Raw genomic sequence first — 8,380 nt, 5'->3', positions numbered from 1 at the left:
AACATCTTGAAAGTGCTCCATTTTTCTATCTATAAGGCGTGACATCACATATATGATTCTCCTATGACGCTCTTCATATTCCTCTATTAATTTCCTGCAAGATTCCATACTATCAAAGGAACAAGGATTACTAGCATCTTCATGAGAGGGTTTTAGAGTAGGGTAGCAACACACGGTTCAACCGACCCACAACCCCCTACAAAATTCACAAGATAGAGATGGTGCACACAATTCTCCCTCGGGAATATAATTACATTGTTGCCAAAAGTGAGCTCATTTGCAGTAAGGACAAGGTCTTACCACTTGTGAATAATCCTCATTACCGTTCATCCCAAGAAAAGTATTAATTAGTAGGAAAAAAATATGTATCAAAATAAATAAACAAACAAACAAATAAATAAATAAAAAGAAAAAGTATAACCTAGAAGATTAGTTAATTTCTAAGTCCCCGGCAGCGGCGCTAAAAACTTCTTTCTCACAATTGCACACGCAAGTGTAAGCAGTCGCGCAAGTAATATAGTGACTCTTAAAAGAAACAGATTATCGAACCCAAAGGACTTGTCAATTAACTATTTTAAATAAATTATATTGATCAAATTATTTATTTAAGAGAGCAAAAAGAAGAATGCAAGAATAGTTGAAAAATCTCAGGGCTGCAACATATACTGAATATCATGTATCATATTATTGGCTTAAAATTAATATCAGTTGTCAAGTTACTGGTTTATAGGGTGATGATATGATCCGGGTTATACGTCTCTCGTTGCCTACCCTAGTTAGCTATCTAACTACATCATTGAGCGAGGATAAATAAACTAACTGACGAGCATTTATATTTCAGCCTATTTCGTAAAGCAAGGTGTTCGTCTGGGCATCACTCCTAAACACTAATCACCTCAATCTAATGGGTGGACCGAGCTCTCTATATTCTCTGGTCTATCTAATCCCTCCTCTCTCGATTTTAAGATTAGACAATGTATTTATCTTATGGTGATCAAACATAAAATATTAAAACAAGAATATAGAAGTAACTTATAATGACAACCAAGAATTAATTCATAAACCTTAAATAATTAATATTGAATCCGTAGCTACAGCCCCAGAACAAGAGCTTTAGCTACTAATGTCTAAGAAAACAAGAAGAAGAAAAGAACCCTAAAAAGTATTGAAAACTTTCTCTTCAAAAGTGCCTCCTCCTTACTCTATATTTGTTATCCAATAATTATTTCTCTGGACTATTTATAGATATTGAAAACCCTAAATTAAATAATTGAGTCTAAAGCAAATTGGGAAACCAAACCAAGCGGAATAAGAATTCCTCTCTGCTTGACCGCCTCAAAAGTTTTCATTGTAGCTTCGGTCGCTGAGTGACACGTGGCAGGACTTTTATTCGTTGAATCGCCATTAGCAATTTGCAATTTGAAATCTTTGCACTTTATATATTATATATTATTATATTAAATTTAATTCATTTAGCTACCTGCTTGATTTTCTTCCTCAACCTTCCATTTTTAATTTGTTTTAGCTTTAAATTTTTTCAACTTTACACTAATTTATTCCTACAAATAAAATATACTATTTAGCACAATCTATACAATTCATGCTCAAAAAGGGAAGAGGTAGATATAAATAATAAATGTGAGACAAATAATGATTAAAAATATGTATTTTTGGCCTCACATCAAGGATAATTGAATAATTGTATGCCGTGAATCACCTCTTATTGTATGATTGTAAGAATATACATTGTGATTGTGATTGTGGTTTGTTGAATGGATCAAGTGTTACGTTATGACAGACTAACTTGGATCGATTGACACGTTCCGGCATAAACATTGGATCGGGTACCACGAACCGGTACACTAACAATTTGAGTTTGGATTTCATGAGAGGACCATTGAATTGGGTTCCGTGAGAGGACCATTGAATTGTGTTTTGTATCTACTTGTGTTGATTACATTCATATCTAATGGTGATTGAGGTTGAAAGACTGTTTGTTTCTTTAAAATGATAACCAACGGGTATTACTGATCCTGAAATGATGACTAATATTGTATATGTTTGGTATATGTCTATTTTATAATGTAATGTGTTTCACTAATTGGGATAGCCGCGTGATCCTACTAGTACACTGTGGGTGTATATTGATACTACACTTGCTTGTTCTTTGTTGAGTACATGACATCTTCAGGCGGCTATTAATAGATCTCAGCTAGGTGATTGTTGAGCATGATCGAATTCAAGGGTGAGCTAGTTCTTTCAGGCTGCCATGGATATTTCCTATTTAAGTCCACTTTTTTTGGACTGAGACTATTTGTTTAAGGTATTTGTTTAGTTTCGGGGTTGTACCCCTTGTTCTTAGACTTGTTGTTAGTAGAGTTTTGGTACATTGACTTTCAGGTTCTAGCGGTTGTTATTCTGCATTAGTTGGCTAGTTTGTTTAAACCTTTGGAGTTTATGGGAACTCCGTATTTCTTTTGGTCATTTAAACCTGCTTTTGTATCTTTAAATGCATAGTTTTTGGTTAAGTTGTTTGGTCCGGGTTTTAGTAATGGTTCTCCCACTGGAGGGTTAGTGTGGTGCTAATCACGACGGTCTGGGTCATGACAAAGTTGATATCAGATCCCTAGGTTTGTTGATCTCATTGTACCAAAACGAGTCTAGTAGAGTCTTACGGAAGGGTATGAAGACGTCCGTACTTTTCTTCGAGAGGCTATATGACTTTAGGAGAAACTCACGTCTTTCTAATCCTTTGTGCTATGACTTGAATCCAATTGATATCTGGGTGATACAAATTGGTATCTTTCATCCTTCACTCTATGGTCCGAACTAGGGCAACAACTGTGGTAACACCATCACTAGCAAGAAAGGATGTGTATAGACTATCGACAGTTGAAAAGGATCACCATTCAGAACAAGTATCCACTGCCTCGGATAAATGATCTTTTGACCAGTTGCAGGGGAATCAATTTATATTTTGCTCTTGTACTGGGAGACCGATAATGGTCATCTATGGAACAAATTAATTTAGAAATTAGGCTTGTCTGTGAGTTATAACTTGAAAACTGTGAATGTGGAAGTTGTATTTGCTGGGACGTGATAATATGATCATGTGCACAATAAGTGTGGGTCTGATTTTTTATATGTGCAATATGGTGGCTGAATTGATTGAAACTATGCAAGTTGTAACTGTTGAGTATCGTGAAACTTGTTGTGAAAAGAAGGTCACGACTAAGTTAGATGCAAGGGTCTAGATGATGTACGAGGTAATTCGCAAGAAAGATCTGGATGTGTCTTACGCTTGAGTAATAACCGCGTGAGTGTCTGGGTGTATCCTTAGTATATATGGGTTATAATGTTGAATTAATGAGAATAAGTTGGATTGTGTGTCGATCGATTGTCTCGAGGTAGACAATGATTATCCTAGTTCAGAGGATTATCCTAAATTTCTTAGTAAAGCTGAAACCCATTGGGAGATATAGAAAAGAGAAAAACCCCAGAAAAAACTTATTGCTTGTGTACTATTTTCGTCTGAGCCACTGGGGCGGGATTTTTTCCACCAGCGCGAGGCCGCTTGAGCGGAAATTCCCCTCTAGAGTGGGACAGGGCGAGACAAAACCTCAGCCCTATCTCCTCTATTTTTCCTAGGTCTCCTTATAGAACCCGAATCAAATTCGAACTAACCCCTGCAATCCAATAAGTGTTCAGCAATCGAGGATAGACTATAAAACCTTGTAATAAATAGAATGTTGTCAAAAAATCGCAGAAAAACTGGCATCAATGTGATTACAAAAAAAAAGAGAAGTGTGTGAAATTTTCTAAGTGTGAATTTTGGTTGGCTTTGGTTGCCTTTTTGGGGAATGTAGTTTCAAGGGAAGGGCTAATAGTAGATTCCCAAAAGTTGAAGCAGTCAGGAATTGGGTTTGACTTAGTTCTGTGACTGAAATTAAGAGTTTTGTGGGGCTTGCTAGCTACTATCATCGCTTGTGAATGGATTAATGTCAGACTTGCAGATTCAAGTTTATAGGTGACAACATTCAAGAAGTTTTGGTAAGGGACGGTTAGATAATGAATGTCTTTACTTTGGAAAATACATTTAATATTGATGTTATAACGTGTATGGGTTGTTTAGCGAATGATGAAATTAAATTATGTCATTTGAGGTTCGAAGTTATACTACGATTTCATGGATTGTTTGTATATCAAGAAGAGGTCAGGATATGACTGCTCCAATAACAACGAGGTGTACTTGGTTAAGTTATTAAGTGTGTTACAATTGTGGAGAACCAGACATATGAGGAGGAAATCAACGAGGCTGTGGAGGCCGGGGAAATGGTAATGCGGTTAGAGGAGTAGTTCATCCAGGCAAGGAGGTTGCCCGTCAAGATGACAGAGCTCAGTTTTATGCCTTTTTGGGTAAGATCGAGGCTGAGGGTCTGATGCAGTGATCACAAGAACTATTATTATTTGTGACCGGATGGCTAATGTGTTGTACTTATTTTTATGTGTCCGTGCGATTTGCCTTTGAATTTGATACGATTTGTGATATACTTGATGGCCCCATCCATGTTTCTACCCAAGTTGAAGAGTCAGTCATAGTCACCCATGCATATCGTGTTGTCCTGTTGTGTTTATGGATTTTCAGATTTGGGTTGATTTGGTTATGCGAGATATGACTGACTTGGTATAATCTTATGCATGACTTGATTGTCCCCCTATTATGATGTGCTTAATGGTAATGGCAAGTCGGTAACTCTAGACATCCATGATAGGGAAAAGTTAGAGTGGGAAGGGGGTACAAGCCTAAGTCAGCTAAGGTCATATATGTCGTGTGGGGAAGGAAACTAGTAGGGCGGGATTGTTTGGCGTGCTTGGCTCATATTCGGGTTATTAAGGTCGAATCCCCCTCTATTGAGTCTATTCTTGTGGTGTCAGAATTGGGAGAGCTTAAAGATCAAATATATGATCTTCTTGATTAAGGTTTCATCGCTCCTAGTGCTTCCCCATGGGGTGTTCCTGTCTTGTTTGTTAAGAAGAAGGATGGTAGTATGAGGACTGTTGATTTTATCTTAAGCCATAAAGGGGTAGATTAATCTGGGATGACAAGCTTATGGATAAAGAAAGTCCCATAGAGTATACTTGGATGAAGGCAATTGAAGTATTTTAGTAAGAAAGTGCGCATAAAAACGAGGTTAGTTTTTTGAATTTGATGGGTATACCTGAGTTTGAGTTGTCGTGTTGATGAAAAGTTTGACTTGTGGTGATAGTCAGGGCTGACTGAGCATAAGGGTAATAAGAGTTTGTGATGGAATGAAACTATATAATAAGATTGGTTGGCAACTATTGAAAAAGACTTGAGAAATGAGTGTACAGACATTAGCTCGAGTGTGATGATAAGTGCTTGGTTCTTGTTTTTGAGTTTAGTAATGAGTATGATTGAAATTTTAGCAAAATATGTTGTAAGTTAGATGGAGATGCGATCAATGGTAAACGCAGATCCATGAATTCATAAAAAATCTTCAAGGTACAAGCTAATGTTGATAGAGAAAGAGATTGTGTTATACGGTTGAAATTACAATTCAGATTTTTCATTGTAAGTCTACATTCGGGGTGATGTATTTTGTCAAGGTATGAATTGGGATGGTGAGAAATGATCAATTGTATCTGTTATTGAGCAATTGAAAGGACTTACACCAGGGTTGAGTCGTAAGTTTACTACTACTATTGATTAATAAGTACCTAAGAAAGGTTTCATTTTAAAAGTGTTGGTTTATAATAAGGTAAATTGTCAGAGTGGTTATGATGGTTGTTAGTATTAGGAGCATGATTCACTAGCTATGCTCTAGTGTGTTTTCACTTTTGTGGGTGGATCCCTAGTGGTGGATCAAGGATACCAAATCCTGTGATGTTCTCTTAGTTGAGTGGGAAGATTGGGATGATTTGGCTATTCCAAATGACATAATTAGTGTTGTCTTAGAGTTGTTAAAGTATTTTAGTGGTTAGACATGTACCACTTGCAGGTACATTGCTTATGAGAATTCATAGAAGAGCTACCCTTTGTGATCATGGTTGTCCGACAATCTTAATATTCGTCTAGTCGTCGAGGTCATGTATTGATTGTGTGTGGATGAATACGAGGATCATTGGGTCCAATTCTACTGTTTTTAAGGGTAATCTACAATCATAATTGCTAAATCTAGCATTCGATAGTATGGTTAGAGGGTTGTATGCTTGGACATATCCCGATGAGTATCTGATGTCTAAAGATTAAATTTTGTAACTTAAGCTCATGGAAATTTATATTGTGAGAAGGATATGTTGATAAGAACTATAATTGGTGAGTATTAAGAGTGTGTGTTAGTTGGTTCAGGTCCACCTCTAATTGTAGCGAATATTGATTTAGAATTTTATCATGCTTATGTGAGAAATGATTAGTCCAGATATTGTGTCAAGGTCCTTGATAACATGTGGCAGACGTGAGTACAATCAACTTTGGTGGTTATTGAGAATAGTTTCTGTTGTAGTTAAGTTTACATACAACAATAATTGTCACTCGAGTATTGTGATGACTTCATTAGGCATTGTATGGGAGGATGTGTAGATCACCCATATGGTGGTTTGGGGCTAAAGATGTAAAACCTTTGGGAGTTGATTTGGTGAAGGATGCTCAGGATAATGTGAGAAGTATCCAAGTTAAGCTTCTAGAATCCGAGAGTCGACAGAAAAAGTATACGGGAGAAGTATCCTCAGTGATTCAACGATTCAGATACTACTATACTTTTACTTTAGCCAGTCTTTCCTAGTTGATCACTCGGGGACGAGTGATGGGTAAATTGGTATCTATTGTAACAACCTGATTCCATCGTTAGGAAAATGCCAATGGGGAAAGAATTGGACCAGAAAAACGTTTGAGTAGTAACTTGAAATTTCCTAGCCTAGTCCAGATTTGGACGAAATCAGAGTCAGGCGAGTCTAGGGAAATCTGGTAATGAATGAGAATTGCAATAATGAAATTGATTGCGTGAGTGGATAGCTAAGACGTTAAGGAACCCGTACGACTTTATGAAATTGAATTAGGGCGAGTAGAACTCCCAAAATTGATCTTAGTGTGAACAGGTGTTTTTTGAGTGTTGTGGGATAAAGGTGTGTTGTGAAATGGGGGTTTGGGGTTCTTAATACGACATTTTGTTTCCGTGCAAGCCGCTGTTGCGGGATTATTCTCGCCAGAACGAGGCCGTTGTTGCAGGCTGGGGGCCGCCATAGCAGAACAGTCGTGATTTAAGTCGAAAATAAACCCCAAAATTATTTTATTCTGCAAGTTTCAACTTTGAGATCTAGGAGATGACCCAGGTGCTTTCTTGACAGTTTTCCACCATTCTTGAGGTTAAAGGTAAAGTTTTAACTCCTCGAATCCATTTTTTTTATCTGTAAAATGTAAATTCGTGAGTGATTATCAATTGGGGAGGGTTTTGATCTGGAAATTTTGGTGGAAAAAGCCCTAATCTAGGTATTAGGATCTTGGGTTTAGTCTAGGATTATTGGGTTTGTTATAATCTGGATAATTAGACCTTTGATTGTTGATCCTTGAGTATATTACTCCCTCCGCCCATTTTATGTGAGGTAGTCTGACTCGGCACGGAGTTTAAGAAAAAACGAAAGACTTTTAAAACTTTTGGTCCAAAATGAATAATAGAAATTTGTGTGGCTGTAAATCATTTCATTAAGGGTAAAATAGATATTTTACAGTCAAATTGTTACTTAATATATAAACGTGTCATAAATTGGGACAGAGGGAGTAATTGTTTGTAGACCTAGAACAAGCGGAAGAATCCAAAAAGGGAAGATTTAAGTGCCTTAGGGGATTCAAGCTTGGATTCGATGTAGGTGATGGTTGTGATTTCATGTTGGTGTGATATATGTTTGTAATTGTTCATTATAATACATGTATGTATGTGAATGTTATATTATTGATCACCCTAATCGTAAATGAGGATAATTGAATAATTATATGTCATGAATCACCTCTTGTTGTATGATTGTGAGAATATACATTGTGATTGTGATTGTGATTGTGATTGTGGTTTGTTGAATGGATCGGGTGTTACGTTCCGACTCACTAACTTGGATAGGTTGTCACGTTCCAGCATAAATATGAGATCGGTTGCCACATTCCGGCATAAATATGGGATAGGTTGCCACGTTCCGGCATAAACATTAAATCGAGTACCACGAACCGGTACACTAACAGTTTGAGTTTGGGTTCCATGAGAGGACCATTGAATTGGGTTCCGTGGGAGGACCATTGAATTGTGTTGTGTATCTACTTGTGTTGATTACGTTCATATCTAAGGGTGATTGAGGTTGAAAGACTGTTTGTTGC

The sequence above is a fragment of the Solanum verrucosum genome, unplaced genomic scaffold (assembly GCF_900185275.1).
Source record: "Solanum verrucosum unplaced genomic scaffold, falcon-dt-bn FXZP01000131.1, whole genome shotgun sequence".
Taxonomy (NCBI): Eukaryota; Viridiplantae; Streptophyta; class Magnoliopsida; order Solanales; family Solanaceae; genus Solanum; species Solanum verrucosum.
The sequence above is the reverse complement of the archived record's forward strand: the minus strand, read 5'-3'. Positions refer to the sequence as shown.